Consider the following 17,520-nt stretch of genomic DNA (forward strand, 5'->3'; position numbering starts at 1 on the left):
CACTCTTACCCAGTCCAAAGATCAGGGCTTGATCCATCACCGTTATTTAGCTCACTGCACCATCCCAGCTCAGAACCTGGCTATATGCAAATTAGTCTGTCCCTGGCCCAGTGCATCATGGGAACAGGGCAGACCAAACTACCAAGCCAATTCTTCACCAGAAAGGAGACAAGCTTCCGGGGACGGGTTTCTGGCATTTCAGCCGTCGCCGGCCCGGCTTGCTTGAATCCTGATGGTGCAGTGAGCAAGGGACTCATGTCTGAGTATACCCTGCCACACCTATAGTGGCCAAAAACGATTCAGAAAAGGGGGTGGTGATGAACATCACCGCCCCCTTTTCTGAATCATTTTGTCCACCATAAGCGTGGAAGGGTATACTCAGATGTGAGTCCCTTGCTCATTGCACCATCAGGATTCAAGCAAGCCGGGCCGACGACGGCTGAAATGCCAGAAACCGGTCCCCGGAAGCTTGTTTCCTTCCCAGTATAAGAATTGGCTTGGTAGTTTAGTTTACCCTGTTCCCATCATGCACTGGGACAGAAACAGACTAATTTGCATGTAGCCAGGTTCTGAGCTGGGATGGTGCAGTGAGCTAAAAAACGGTGATGGATCAAGCCCTGATCTTTGGACTGGGTAAGAGTGGTCTGCTTAATTCAGACACTCTGTTCATCACCACCCCCTTTTCTGAATCATTTTGTCCACCATAAGCGTGGAAGGGTATACTCAGATGTGAGTCCCTTGCTCATTGCACCATCAGGATTCAAGCAAGCCGGGCCGACGATGGCTGAAATGCCAGAAACCGGTCCCCGGAAGCTTGTTTCCTTCCCAGTATAAGAACTGGCTTTGTAGTTTGGTTTGCCCTGTTCCCATCATGCACTGGGACAGGAACAGACTAATTTGCATGTAGCCAGGTTCTGAGCTGGGGTGGTGCAGTGAGCTAAAAAACGGTGATGGATCAAGCCCTGATCTTTGGACTGGGTAAGAGTGGTCTGCTTAATTCAGACACTCTGTTCATCACCACCCCCTTTTCTGAATCATTTTGTCCACCATAAGCGTGGAAGGGTATACTCAGATGTGAGTCCCCTGCTCATTGCACCATCAGGATTCAAGCAAGCCGGGCCGACGACGGCTGAAATGCCAGAAACCGGTCCCCGGAAGCTTGTTTCCTTCCCAGTCTAAGAATTGGCTTGGTAGTTTGGTTTGCCCTGTTCCCATCATGCACTGGGACAGGAACAGACTAATTTGCATGTAGCCAGGTTCTGAGCTGGGATGGTGCAGTGAGCTAAAAAACGGTGATGAATCAAGCCCTGATCTTTGGACTGGGTAAGAGTGGTCTGCTTAATTCAGACACTCTGTTCATCACAACCCCCTTTTCTGAATCATCCCGGGAGGGGCATCCCCCACTCACCCCCCCACCCTCGCAACTTCAAGGCACTTCTTTATGTACAGAGAGCTGGGTCGTGGGAAGCATTCCTCGCATTAAAGCGTTGTATCTAGAAACTCCCTCTGCTCAGGGAGCACGTCCTGCCATGAGTACGGCTTTCCAGAGCCTCCGCGACGTTGGTCCACACAGATAATTCTACTTTCGATGCAGGCAGGCCTTATGCGATCACTCTCTATCCTTGAACACAAGCAACGAGGGGGGTGAGGAGCTCGCAAAGACGGAAATGCCACAGAGACGACAATCGCCCAGCCCACTCCTGCAAAAGACACTCCAAAAATGACCAAACATGACGACCAAAAAAATAAATAAATAAACACGCCCACCACCGCATGACGTGGGCAAAAGCCTAAAATTCTCGGGAGCGCCCACTAATCTGCTCCGGCATTGACGGACAGATCTATGTTCCAATGGCTAGCCTCCATTATGGAGCTAGCCAATGGAACAGAGGGGCAGGACAACACACACATACTGTAGACATAAGATTTCATCTGCGCGAAAAGCTGCGCAGTGCGCAGCTTTCGACAGGCGAAACCTAAAAAGGAGTGAACAGCAGACGCAATTGCTACTCACAGGTCCAACATTCCTAGAAGCAACAGCTCTGCTTCATCTGGCACAGTAAGTAGTCTGTCTCAGGCATTTTAAATAGCTGGTTTGGTGCCATACCTTGGTCTAAAGCCCCACCTAATAATTGTTGGGATTGGCAAAAACACCAATACCTAGGCAGATTCATGGTATAGGAACCTACATGGTGTGGTGCTCCAGAAAACTAATGCTCTTAACCCTGACAGTAAAGCCTAAGTCTTGTTAACTAATATATCCGGAAAATATAGTTTAAACATTTCTGTTAACCCCATTCAAAAAATAACTTGTGGGGAAAATCTATGGGCCCGATTCACAGAACTAACTTAAGAAAAAATCCTAAACTTACTAATTTTGGTATTCACAGAAGTTAGGATTTTGTCCTAAGTTTGTCTTAAGACAAACTTAAAACAGACTTAAGACAGACTTAAGTTAGAATTTTGTCTTAAGTCTGTCTTAAGTTTGTCTTAAGACAAACTTAAGACAAAATCCTAACTTCTGTGAATAACAAAAGTAGTAAGTTTAGGATTTTGTCTTAAGTTAGTTCTGTGAATCGGCTCCTCCATCCCTCACAACATTTCCTATGGAGAGGGTCAAGATTTTTACTTGGGGTTGGGAGATGCAATATGGGCCTAGCATTTATTCCCCTCCTATTTCAAATTTCTGCAAACTACCATGACTAACAACATGTTAGAGAGTTTCATTATATAGACCATGCTTCTGATATAATAGGGTTGCTCTGTTTGGAACACATTAATATTACAGAACTGTCATATGATGACAAAAACTGTGTCTCCACTGTCAAAACTTTCCCAGGATCCACAGAACTGAGGCATGAGCTGAGGCTGCTAAAATACATTTTCACTGACAAGCCCCCATTCTTGAGCTTCAATGATTACAAAGCAGCTGAAAACAGTGGGGTATATTACCAACAGTTAGCGATATTTATTGCTAACTGAGCTTAGCGTTACTATTTTTAACGCTGCGCTTCGCCCAATATTATCGCTGAGATAACCTCCTATTACCAACGTTCATCTCAAAAGCGATAATATTGCAGCGATGTTCACACATTAGCGTGCAAATGCTGTTAGCATGTTATCCACCTCCAATTGGATAACATGGCTAAGAGCTGGTATTTGCAGGCGTTAGCGTTTGGCGATATTCGCGCTTAGCGCAAATATTTCCATCGCTTCGCCTTTCTTGGTAATAGGCGATAGCGATGTTAGTGACTGCTGTCAGTTGCTAACGGGTTGGGTACGCCCACTTTGCATGTCATTAGCGATAAATATCGCTGACAGGCAAAGTGGGCCCCAAACCTCTCGCTATCGCCTACAAGCTGCTGCTAACTGGTGTTAGAGACAGCTTGGTAATAGGGCGATGGAATTATCGTCGCTTAGCGACGATAATTCAATATCGCCACCCTTGGTAATATGCCCCAGTATTACCAGATTTTGGGAGTGTTATTTTAACTCCAAAAGATTAAGCCCACAGTAGATATCTCTCAGTTATGGAAAATGACACATGGATTTCACCCAGTCCAGAGCTAGTATTGTAATGCAGGTGATATGATTTGAGGTTAGAGAAGCTCTTGGCTCTCACATTGGTATAATGGGCAATCTGTAATATACAGCAGGAAACAGTTCCCATGATGGTTGCACCCCTACACACTATCAAGCAATGGTGACCATAATCATGAAGGTGGCAGCAAAAGCTGTATGCTCCCACAGTATTGAATATGCCAGGCACGGCAGGCTTCATGAGAAGATCTAAGGAGCACAAATGCATTTTTCAAATAGGCTGTAGCTGTGGAATGGATGACTGCCAATCTGTATCTCTTGATTTCTGAAGTGGCGAATTGGTTGTGGCAGATTTCCTGCGCATCTATTTCAATGAAGTTCTTCTCATCAGTGAAATACGCCCGGCCAGTGAGTCGCGGTCTCATTATAACTGCAGAAACCTCTCTTTCAGAGAATCATGACTTCTGAAAATTGAATTTTTTTTCCTCACTGATTCGCTGTGAGTTGTACTGATGATATTGAATCTGTCGTTTACAGAACACAGACACAATTATCTAACTTTCATATTTCATACTTGAACTGGAGGCGTCTCCCAATGTGTCATAAATATGAATTAACTGTACAAACAGCATCCATTGATTTAGCAAAACAGATGTCTGCTGCATGCTGCTGTAAATGCAAGCACTGTGCATTTTTCTAGGCTTGCATGGGTATTTGGGTTGCAGACCAGTCCTAACGGGATGTCAGACTATATTTCTAAATTTAACAGTGTAACCTAAGGCGACTCACTTACAGAGAGAAGTTTACTAAAATGTCCCTAAACCCTTGTGAATTTTTGGCCCCATTCTAACATGTCTACTGCACAATGTTTTCAAGGTTTATTAATATTTATCGAGTGTGAGAAATGGCACATATATGGACATAGCACGTGTATTTTTGTGCTCACTACACCAACACCCGCTCATTCCATTTATTACCTGGCTTTTTTCTCTACTATGTTCCTCTATTACGTTTGACCTGCTGAAATCTATCGGTGCCTGTGAACTTTATTGCACACCGTAATTAGCCTGTAATTACCAGGTGTGATAAAGGGAGGGTTAATTGTAATTCCGTCTCATACGCAAACACTGCTTGACTTGTAAAAGGGCCTATAAGTGTACGGTAACATTCTCGATCAGGCTGTATTTCCATGTAAACACCAGCCTTGGTCACTCACTTGCTGTTTTCGCTTTTGATCTGATACTAAATAAAATGCCTTAGAAGACCAGTGCTTTTTATCATTGTCTCCCATACCAATCTTGTTTCCCATTTGCATGGGTTAAGAGTGAGAGGCAAAGAAATGACTTGGCTCAAAACGTTCCTAGATAATAGACAAGTTAATGCACAAAACTGTTTCCAATCCAGGCATCTTCTCTCAGTCCTTCACTTGTTAATGCCTATATAAGTCCTGTGAGCACATCTTATCGAATCCTTTGGGGTTCTGTTTTACTACAGTGAAGGACAGTGCTTGTATTGCATCTACCAGCTGACTCCCCTAATCTTGATCGCATTTTCAGTTCACTCGATGATATTGTCGTCTGGATGAATTCTAATCATCTCAAACTAAACAAGCAAAGCAAGGCCCTTCATTTTGGTCCGTTAACTTCAAGTAGGTGAGACCTCAGGCGGCTGGCTTCCATGAACTCACCAACAACTCTGGTGCGACAAGTAAGGAACCTTGGAATCACCTTTGACAATTCTGTGTCTTTCAATTCCCAAACGAGGAAAGTGGTTTCCAATAGTCTCCTAGCTGGTAGGACTTTGAAAATAATTCTTCCAGTACTACTTCTCCCTGCAAGGAAACTATCACTCAGGCATTTATCTCTTTGAGAGTAGACTATGGGAATATAGTTTACCATGGAATACCCCAAAAAGTATATGTTTTCTTCAGAGCATTCAAAACATGGCTGCCCACTTAGTTCTTGAGCTCCCATAGCAAGATCATATCACGTCATCTCAGATCCCGCCAGCAGGTTTCAGTAACCAGTTGTATTCTTTTTAAATTTTTCTTTATCTGCCACAAGGAAGTGCACTATCTTGAAATCATTTCAGCCAACTTTTAAAAATATATTAATCTCGCCCGCTCTGTTCCAGCTCCTCTATCCTTTTGCTAATCTGATTTTTCAGCCTGAAATTAGACCCATCTTCAACCATTTTGCTTCAGAAAGATATGAGGAACATGCGTATTCTTGCAGTAGGGCACTGTACTCTGGGAACTCCTCTGACACCATTCTCTGACTCAAAGATACATCTACAAATACCTATTCATCAATTGGCCATAAAATGGATGACTCTGCATACTTTAATGCTAGTTATTTTTTCTTCACTCAATGCTGTATGAATTTTTTCTAATGTTTTAAAGGTGACGAGTTCATACAATTTCACTATATTTACGCATCTTTGGTTTGAACTTGTCTTTCTTTATTCTCTCAAATGTATTATCTTCTATATTCTTCATACCTTCAGTTAGAATAGTAGCTCAGCTCACTCTCGAGAGCAATTAATACATTACAGACACCCTTTAGATGCTTCTATGAAGATTGTCTTGCCAGGATGTTTTTGGAGCATAGCCAAAACTGTGTAAAAAATCTTTTGCCACTCTCCTCCCTCTACTTTCCAGGTGACTCTTTACCATGAGTGAAAGAGAAAGCGAGCTAGAGATAGGAGAGAAGAAGAAAGAAAGGTGGAGTTGGTACAACAATAGGGAGAGTGACGAACATCTAAAAAAAAGTAGAAGGCAAGTGAAGGTTTGGTATGAGAAAATGAGTGGAAAGAAGTTACATTTGAGGGCCATTTTAGAGCTGAAAATGACTAGGAGTAACACATGGGTATGTATAGGAAGTTAGAAAAATGTATTAAATTTAGCAAGAGAGAAGAAGAGAGCACATGAGACAAGGAATAGAGCAGTTGAAAAGGGAAAATGAGTGGGAAAAATACATGGAATAAGAGTATTAGGAGAACAGGCATTGAAGAGAAGACCAGGCATTAGGGGGACAATGGTTGAGAGACAATGAATGGAAGACAACAGGGAGAAGTGATTGAGAGGTAAATATGGGAGGCATGGTGGATGTGCAAGGGGCAGATAATATGAATTTATTTTATTTTGTCACTGAATATATGTTGAATGAAGGTTCAGATTCAGAAACATGATAAATACTTTATAGAAACCAGTCCATAACTTGAACTATTTACCCAGTATTCTGTAAAGGTGGACATATCTACAAAATGAGGTCAAGAGCTACCAGGTGCTCTCTGATTACAAAGATCCTTTCAGCAGAATCCCTTGCTTCCTGCGATTTAAAAAAAAAAACTCCATGGTGCCAGTTAGGACAATACCAAAAACTATGATTGGCAATGTGCCAGAACATAAAATTCAAAATAGAAATCACTTTAAGTGGTATCTATCTGTCAATTGCATAATGAGGAATGCCACCAGTCCAATGGTTACAACCTCTAATTACTAATGACAACACAAATAGAGTCTTAAAAATATGAGACTCACTTAATAGTTTACAACCGTTGGCTTACAAAAAGTCATAACAGAAATGGTAGTCTTCTGTTCCTCATGCATAGCCTAAAATGTTGTTTCTGAGCTTTCATTTTCTAAATATTTGAATTGCATATAGCCTTTACAAACAGACTTTAGCAATTATATACAGCCAATACACATTTACACACAAGACATTGAGGCAAATTTGAGTCAACATGGTTATCGCATTTTGTTAAGTTGTATTTCAGGTGAATGTTGCCATTATACAAGTCTTGTCTATAATTAAAACGACCAAAACATTTTTCATAGGACAATCATTACATCATTCTCTAGGGGATCACTATTGATCCCTTGTTTTTATGTTTTATTACTGCTAAGTTTGTACAGTTGCGAAAATAACCCCTTCATGGCATAGGAGATTTAATTCACTGGCATAACCACAACAAAAAATATTGTTTATAGTATTGAACCTTCACTAGGTCATTAGAAAAAATGAAGAAGTGCTTTAGCGAGCATAGGATCAGATGTGGAGTCTGTCACAGTATTCCCCCACAAATGTGGCTCAGTAGCCTGCCCACTGAAAACGACCCATTCTATACAGAATAAGACAGAGCGCTATGTTTCCAACGGTGGTGATCTCACTGGTTAAGCCAGTGGAAGGCTTACACCGATGGCCTGATGGGCATGGGGCCTTCAGTGTAAGTCCATCATACAGTCCTCCCTAGTTAGAGTCAATGGCTGATATGAAAGCGGTCCCAAAGAGAAGAAGAAGAAAATGACGGCCACACCCTGTGAAACAATGCCCAGAGTGTCAGAGTTTTATTGTTTTTTTTTTTCAAAGAAATAAATCCCTACTTTGGATGTTTGTTTTGCAAAATAAAATGTTTGCTGAGTGACTACTTGAAACATGGTAGCCGGCAAGCAAGCATTCAGTGCCTTCGGAGGATCTACCATCACGGGAGCTTCTCTGAAGGCATAATCCTCTGTGCCAGGATGAAGGAGATCTCGAAACATGCTGATCGTAGTCCAACAGGTCAGTGGTGTTTATTGGTGGGTGGGCAAAGGCTGTATGTCATTGTCTAATAGAGGGTCATGGTCCTTGAATGTTATAGTTTACCAATTTTATCTCTGTCATTCTTTACATACACTGTGGGAAACACCAAATCTCATTTTGACATTGAAAATGGGCAAACCAACAAACCAAACTAATGGCCTTCGACGACATGGCAGAGGATGGCCCACTATATCCTGAGATCCCATTCTGCCTGACAAAGACGTGCATGCAATGGTGCCAAGCATGCCCTCAAGGCATAACTGAATGCTAAGCAGGCTGTCATGTTAATTTGGCCCAATTGGTATTTATTGTTGTTCTACTCAATGCTGTCTTTAAAGTGGAGGGTTCATTCTGCAGAGCAAAATTATAATGTTACTGGTGTGCATGAAGTCTTCTCCATGCAATCCAGCAAATGTAAAATGTTTCTGCCTAGGAACCCATGTCCCTTCGATGGACCTGCAACAGGTCACATATAACCATGAGCATAGTTGACTTATGTTCCACCAGGGGAATCCGAGAATCATCTTTTCCTTCAGGTAAAAGCCATAACTCAATCAAGTGTGAATTATCTTTACAAATGATACCCATTTCCAGACCACTCTGAGCCGCTATTGGACAAATATATATAGTGCATGGGTGGAAATAGATTGTAATTCTCACTTGTCTGTCTTATCATTAGGGTATGCTAAATGTCATTTAGTCTTTTATTGTTGTCATCAGGCCTTTGTACGAGCAAATTGCTGCTCCCTTTTTTGCTAATAGGAGCACCTCAACTGACAATCGCCTAGATGTAGCTGGTATTCCCATGCTTAATCAAAGCAATGCCACGAAGGGAGACATAGAAAGAATGGCTGAGTCTGAAGTACAGAAGGGAATCCAATGGGTTTATGTCACACAGCTCATTACAGCTATCCAAAGACAAAGTCATCCAGGAACTGATCACCCTATTTAGACAGGCTTAAAAGGCTTATCTGTAACACTTCTTTCCCTTCTGCGGTAGCCTCTAGACAGGGATTATCTACTAATGGAAACCCCTGAAAAGTAAGTCAAATTCATACCAGTACTTGTAGTCAATTTGTGCTGGCCAGCATCATATAAGCCAACGTGTTAATCTGAAACAAAGGCTTTGGCATATGTTTAGCAAGCAGAACATTCACCTACCGCCACTGCTGCAGCTGATACGCTATGTGGTACCCAGGTAATGTTTCTTTCATCACTCAGAAATATTGCTCAAAATTTAAAATTGAGAACCCATTCTCCTCCATCATGTAGCACGGTCATTAGTTCCCAAATTCAAGTAAGGTAATTTGTCTTTCAATAAAAAGGTACCATTCGCCAGGTTTTAAAAAATAATTTTATATAAATTATGGAATTATTATATATTAAGCATAGCAATCTGTTAAAGAGCATCTCATAGATTGCTATCATATGAGCCATGGCCTATGGAGGGACCTATATATAACAACAGCGTCTTGCATTATAGCGACCACTGAGAATTGTTTTACCCAAAGTATTACAACAACATCTTGGTAGATCCCAACGTTTAAATATCACACACAATTTAGCCTTCACTCCAAGGGAAAGTAAAAACAGTATATGGAGAACAGCTCCAATTTTCTCCATTTTATCTGCAGTCCATATATAAATAAAAATCTCACAAATTCCTCAGCAACGGAATAACATTACTTGCCAGGTCTTCTATAAAAAATATAATATCATTGGTGTTTAAGGATACAAAATTTTGGATACAACATTTTTCCTGGTCTATATTCTGAGCCCCTTTCAGGCATAGTGTTCCCAAAGGTACATGCCAGGAAGACCATTCCAATGGCAAATAATAATGGGGTACATCTAATTATTTTCAGCTGCGGTGTCGATAAGCAGCCATTCATTCAACCCCTAGCTTGAAGGTTCAGAGAAAAGAAGGGATAATTGGCCCATAATGCTCTCTTGCAAGCTTGGTCTTCTTAGCACCATAAACTTGCATGGCCATTCCAATGAGTCAAACACTTTTTTCTATGGCCAACAGCAATGTCACTACCATGCGATGAGTAATAAACTGATGCAGGAGTTAGAAGAATTCAAAAATAAATACCATGATAGGCTTAAACCAGCCCCTTACTTAAGTCTTCCATTCTCAGGGGACATAAAGAGATGATGCTGGTTCAATTTGGCCGATTACCATCGCTGGGTGACCAACCATCTTGGAAATATAATAGCCCTACATCATGGAGACTTTGTGTATCTGAGAAGGAGGACTTTATACATCTGATTTGTATATGTCCCTTCTTACAAAAGGCATGTGTCACTCTATTAAAAAAGAGCTTTAACTCTGGGGGCATTAGTAATGTAGGGCTGCCAAAATGACAAGTCTTGATTCTACTGACCCAAAAATTGAATTACAAGCTGAATAAATATTTATCATTACATGAAAATCAAAAGGAACACATGATGGACAGAAGCTGATCAATGTAAACATTCACCCCCAGTCACAAAGATCTGGGTTTAGTCGATTGTTCTTTCTCTCACTATGCCACCCCAGTTTGGACCCAGCCTTATGGCAATCAGTCTTGACTGCCAAGCCATGTCCTCCCTGGACAGAAACATGCATCCTGGGACCGGTTTCTGGGCATCAACCCTCATCAGCCAGGCTGGTTTGAATCCAGTGGCGCAGTGAGCATGGGACCAAAGTCTGGGCATTCCCTTCCCAATTGGGGAGACAAAAGCAAAAGGAACACATGATGGACCAAAGGTTGACAATGCAAACATTCACCCCCAGCCACAGGAAAAGGCAGTACACTTTAAATTAGAATGACCCCAATGAACCCTGGTTAGTAGTCAACTGCCATAGATCGATCTGTAAAATGAACATTGAACTGTGCTCTAGACTAGAGTATAAGAGTGTTAACCTTGGCTATCCTGTCACTCATTGGGGTGAACTTAAGTTAGAACTCCTTGATTAGTATTTGCACTAATCAAATGGTAGCATGATGTTAGCACTATTGCACATTATTAGTTGCATTTATTGTCTATTATCAAATCTAAATTGTTGCTGGTTTTAATTCCTATTAACAGACCTGATTTGTTGCATTTTATAAAGATGACCACTATTGATCAACTAATTATTTGACTCATGGATTAAGAGAGCCCAAAGTAATCTACCTTTATCTAATAGTCTCATTTAATGATTTGAGACACTCGAATGAGAACAAAGCAACTGGTGTGCTTTTATAGTAAGTGACACTGCGAACAGTGGTATGATACTCACTATGTATGTAATTCAATGTATTAACAATTTGTACATTTTATAAATAACATTATTAGGGTGTTAATTAATAAAAAAAAAGAGTTTTGATTTGACTCAATACCTTCACTTGCTTTAAAATACAACACCCTGAATTAAGGTCTTGAACACCGCCAGTATAATGCAAAGGTTTGATATGGATCCCACATTAAGAGTGATATATTTAACAGCATATCTCACTTCCTTCCTAAACCTGGTGTCCAACAGTGAACGTAACTGGAATTTCCAGTGTTGTTACTTATCATCCAGTTTTTGAGGGGCAATTGTTAGCAGACGAGCAGTAGCCGAGCTAGGGGTAGGTCGCACGCTTTCCGCAGCGATCTTTAACCATGGCATCATGCTCTCATAGTACGTCTTCACCATTGATCATGGAGCCTTAGCCCAGCATTATTAGCAGTGGGTTTACCTATTGATTACACCAAGGTATATTACATACTCTAATGTACTGGGACTGGTATGTCTTTAGGTAACACATTTATTTCTGACCGTTCTCCCTATAAGTAGTTTTGTTTTTCACTTTTCACGGTCCTGATGAATTACCTTTATCCTTTGTGACATTTTTGGCAAGAGTGACCAACACTTGTATTTAGGGCCAATGTGGACAATTATATCCACTCTGGCCTACATTTGGTTTTAGTATAACCAAGGGTTCCATACATGAAATGTTTGCCTTATTAGCACCTCAAGTTATTTATAACCCACCATCCTACTCACTCACTACACCTTCACATAGCACCTCACACTTCACTGCGGCAGCTCAAAATAACTTGCAGCGCTGGCCCAACGAGGAGGTACCCTATGATGAAGCATTGGGGTGTGTGAGGGCTCTTGCTCCTGAAGGATCAGATCCCTGACTTCATCTCTCAGGTTCCCCCAACCTTCTCACTATAGGAACTGCACACCTCTCTGTAAACTTACATTTCTGGGGGTGCATGTGCTGGACCTTGACCTCTCTTCCTCTTTTTATTTATTCAATTGTTAGCATCACGATTGAATGGTCCTAAAAGTTTTGTGGATGGATTTCTGCTTCAGAAACCCAGGTGCACACATCTTGTGACAAAAGCTGGTAGGCAATCCAAGATTCTGCATCATGGATAATGGAAAGTATGTATATTCACTCATATTTAGATTCCTGTGACACCATATGTCAACCAGGGCATTTTGGCACATAATGATCTAGAGTTTGCACATCAGGTGAGAGCAGTCTATTACTAATTGTGAATGTATCTGCAGTAACATTAGGAATAAAATTAAGAAAAACTTCAGACTCTTGACTCCATATTAAAAAAGGGGGTCCATTCTCCCACAAGTACCTACAATGTCATCAAAAAAGGCTATACAGTTGACAACTGGGCCATATCAGTTCAGTGAAGTTATATGGTTGTCTCTCAGTATTTTGTAACTGTAATATCCACCATTGGTATCAAAGGCTGTGAAAATTTGTTGAAACTGTACACCTTGTCTAATCAAATTCCCCTGCTTTTAAGTATTACATGAGGAAAAATAACAGTGCTACCCACAACCTCTAGTGAACGCACCCTTCATTCATGAAGTCAGTTGGGTCTCTCATAAGAAAGCTATATCTATCTTCTTTTAGGTCAGGTACACCAGCACTCATCTGGCCTTCCTTACTTGAGTCCTGTAATATTTGATGAGAGCACATGAATCAAGTTTGTATATTTCAAACACTAATAGATGCACCTCAGTCATGTTCAGTATTGATGCATACAACCCACACATCCATTGTATCCAAAGGCCATCATGCTTTTCCCCCATTGTATGGAATTCATGTTTCTACTCTCCCAAATACAACCCCCCCACACTGTGTGCCCCAGCTTTCAGTGAATTTACACCACCGTGCAAAAATGTAATAAAAAATAACCACTCTGAATGAGTGCCCTAAGAGTGTGTACTACTCAGCCCAACCACGGATAGCTTACCATGCAGCAAACCTCTAGTATCATTGTGAAGGGCCCTCCAGCCTCCTCGACACTGATTGTAAAGTTTGAAAAGATTTTCTTAGATATACTTTGAAATGTATGTCTCTATAATTCAAGATAAGAGTAGTAATCTATCTTGGGGGGGTCCAGGGGGCTATTCTAGGGGCATAAGAGGAGTGTGTTCGCTCCAAATCAAACAGAGAAGACATATTAAACATATTCAAAATATCAGTGATGAGTTTCTCCACATATGTTTTTATTCTGCCTGTAATAGAAGGCTCCAACAAGCCTGGTGTGTGTGTTATTTTTAAATAATTGTGTCTCAAAGTTTTTTTTTCTTGCGTGGATCACTTCTAAAACGTTATCTGCTCTGATGAGCTTTTCCGACCAGCAGTGGTGCCCATGTCCAAACTAATCCCTTACTCATATCTCTACAATACACTTGTTTTAAATTCGCTCCTTCAAATTGACCATACGTGTTGTCAATGTCTATCTTCATGTGCAAATTGTGTTCCTCTACATGTGCATCTCATTATTCTTCAATCCTGTTTGACATTTTAGAGTTCGTTCACAGTTAAAAGAGAGATTTGCTTTCTTGAGTTCATTTTTCCCCATTGTGATTGCCTACAATGTCAGCAGAAAGTCTCAACAGCAACCAACGAGAGCTAGCCACGTAGCAAGTGACCACTATAGACACCCTCAATCTCACCTCTGGGTCTTAGCTCTATCCCCCTCTTCAAATGGGATAGGCGCATCACCAGGGGCAGCAGCATGTTTCACAGCAGCGCAGAGGCCTCGACAAGATGTAATTTGCACAGGCAGAGCCACCTGGGAAAATTCCATCTTAATATCAACTCAACAATACTGTTGGTCTATCATATGGAGGAAAAATTCATGTGATGTCAAGAATATCGTTCAACTTTATCAGTCATGAGAATGTTGTTTTTTCTGATGTAGTAGAGCACATTGATGTAAATATTATTGATTACTTTAATGTCAGTATACAGAAAATCTGTGTTTCTTGTATGTTTTTGTTTTACCTTTTTCTTTATTGTATAATTTATTTGTGTTATTTATGTTAATAGTTTTTGATTATACAGATTTTTATTATGAATTTATTTTGGTGGGTTGTTGGGTTTGCCGAGAGCAGAGCGGAAGTATTTTTAAATATATATCTTTTTGTTGTATTTGTTAATTGGTTTCAATGTAATTAATATAATGTAAGTAACATTCAAACACATTTTTATTCATAATTAAAAAATACTTGAATTGTTAAGTATATGTTTTAACAATGCATTATTTTATTGATGTTATTTGATATTTCATTATTAATATGATATTTTGTTGGTGGGCTATTGTGTTCAAAAGGAAGTAGGGTGTGAAGCTGTTTTTACATTTTATATTGTTTTAATATATATGACTTGTTAATGATTTTAGTATGTCAATTAATTACTTAACTAATGTGTTAATTTACTTTAATGTATTGGCTGTTAATGTTATTAAATAATTAGTTTAGTTACTAATTTAATTACTAAATTTTGTAATTGTTTACACTTCTTTATTTATTTTTCTTAATTTATTTCAATTTTTATTAATCTTTTAAATTATTTTTGATTTTTTGGGAAAAAATTATTTGATAGGTTATTTGTGTGGGAGTTGTGTTCACAATTTATTTTACTTATTTGCTACTGTAATTTAATGTGTAAATGTTTATTGTTTAAATTGGTTCTATATTTTAGTAATTTGATAAATAATATTACGTGTTTTCTTTTTAAACAATTGTATTTGTTGTTAAATGCCCTAACTTTAGAGTCCAATAATGTACTCAATGTAGCTAAGGTTGTTATTAGAATAGCAAATCTGACCCCTTTAAAATCTAACACTTTCCTCAATGTAGATAAGGTTGGAGTGGGAATAGTAAATATTACCCCTTTAGAGTCCAACCCTTTCGTCAACGTGGACAGCTTTGGGTGGGAATAGTAAATGTTGCCTATTTATAGAAAACAGTTTCCACAATGTGGCTAATGTTGGAGTACGAATTTGAAAACCTGACCCCATTAGAGTACAAGGGCAATATTGTGATGGCCTTTTCTGGTACAGCACAGAGCTGAGCACATGGGCTTTTCTGGTACAGCATAGAGCCGAGCACAAGCTTTATACACCTGCAGAACATAAATATATTTAATCTAACCAGTTTCTTCTGTGTGTTAGTCCTCTGTTTTCAGATATGGCAACTCGGAACCAGAAAAAGGCAAACCTTGCTCGCTGTTTACTGGTTGTACATTCTGAAAATAAAGCACTAACTCAAGAGAATGGTGACGTGAAATTAATTCACTTAATGCTCTGCTGGTGCTGAGATCATGCTACAATCATCACTGACTTTTCTGTAAAGAGAACAAGTAGGAATGTTACAAGTGTACATTCTGAAATGTCAATAGAATATGGCCTGCTTGTATGCATTAAATTGTTTAGAAATAAGTCCCACTTTATCAGAAGCATCATAGACACGTTGGACATCTAACAGGACTGTTGACTTGTGATGAGGCTTAATAGCATGGTGTACAAAGTAAGTAATATCCCTCTTCTTGGCTTCTAGTAGACAGGATGATAATTTAACTTATATACATAGCCAAATACTGGCTTCCTCATACTCATGGAATCAACCACAAATGGCCTCACCACTAGGCACACAGAACCTCCAAAGCAGGTTATTTCAGTCAAAGGGTCGGATGCACCTTTTAGATGTTGATTAGATATTGTTTTATTGATTATTAATATTATAGATGTACAAATAGAGCGGCTTTAGATCATTAGCCATTGTTTTCTGAAAGAGTATACAGGATATAATTCTTATAGGGGAACAATGGGTCACCCTTCGACAGGGAATGCTTTATGGAGTGTGCAGTTCACATTTTGGATCACCCACAGCAATCCATCATGGAACATCAGTCATCTTGAATGACAATGTTTAGCCTCTTTACCTTTGAATCCACATACCAACCAGTGAGCATTGGTATCTATCAAAGTCTATCTCTAGCAACCACCATGTACAATGCCTACAGGCCCACCCAGAATCAGTTGATGATTGTTATGGTACGTGCAGTAACAATGGAGCCCAGTTGAGGCACTCTTCACATAGAGTGATGAATACCTCTCCTTTACCCCACATTGATAGATGGATTTAAAGCCAAGCTAAGATGACCATCCTAAAAGTGTCCAACTTCCTGTTAACAGAAGAGACACAGGAGGAGAGGGAGGAAAAAATAGCAGCAGATATAATTGAGAGGCTAGCTCAGAAATTACTGTTAACCACCTTGAAAAAGGCATCAATATAAAGTGATATAGATGAAGGATATATATGTGAATTACAGATCTTTTAACCAGCTAAGCGACCACAAAAAAGGCACCATTAAGGCAAGACAGGATTCGGTAAAGGATGAGCTTCCAAATCATCTTTAGTACTTGACTGCTACTGTCTTACTATGAAGATATATAGAATGGGCTTTAATTGCAAAAAATATTTTTTATGCTAGAGTAAATATCCCAGGAAAATGTACTTTAGCTCACAGCTGATAAAGTCACTCCGTCCTCCGATTGTTGTTCAATAGAAGGCACAAGTCCATCCAGGATTGATTTTATATTCATATTCTGGCATTTGTAGGTTTGGTTTCTCCCAGGTACAAATACATTCCTAAAGGTTGCAGAATGGAAAGAGAAGGAAAGTAGATAGTGGTTGAGCTGCGTACTGTGTCCTGACATGGGTAAATTTGTCACTGTAACTGACATAGTCTTTTGTCAAGGGTGAAACTAATGTGATCATATTTGTTATTTCTAACCCCTAACTTTGAAGCACAAGACAACAACTTTGCCTTCGATCACACTGTTTTGTTCAAGTAGTTAAGAAGGGATAGAATTCATATCTCCTAATTATTAGCTCTGGAACATAACAACTTAGATCACATCTCTGTCCTTAAAATGAAGAACCTTCAACTCAAAGCAAGGCTGTGATTCAAAGATGCTGTCACAGTCTCAATACTTTCAGCAGTGATATTGAATTATTTCTTCAAAATTTTTTGAGTGCACTCAGGTGATGAAGAGCCTACATGTGAACAAGTATGCTGGAGAGGACTAGAGGTATCATGGGAATAGGAGA

This window comes from Lissotriton vulgaris, chromosome 9 (assembly GCF_964263255.1).
Source record: "Lissotriton vulgaris chromosome 9, aLisVul1.2, whole genome shotgun sequence".
Lineage (NCBI taxonomy): Eukaryota > Metazoa > Chordata > Amphibia > Caudata > Salamandridae > Lissotriton > Lissotriton vulgaris.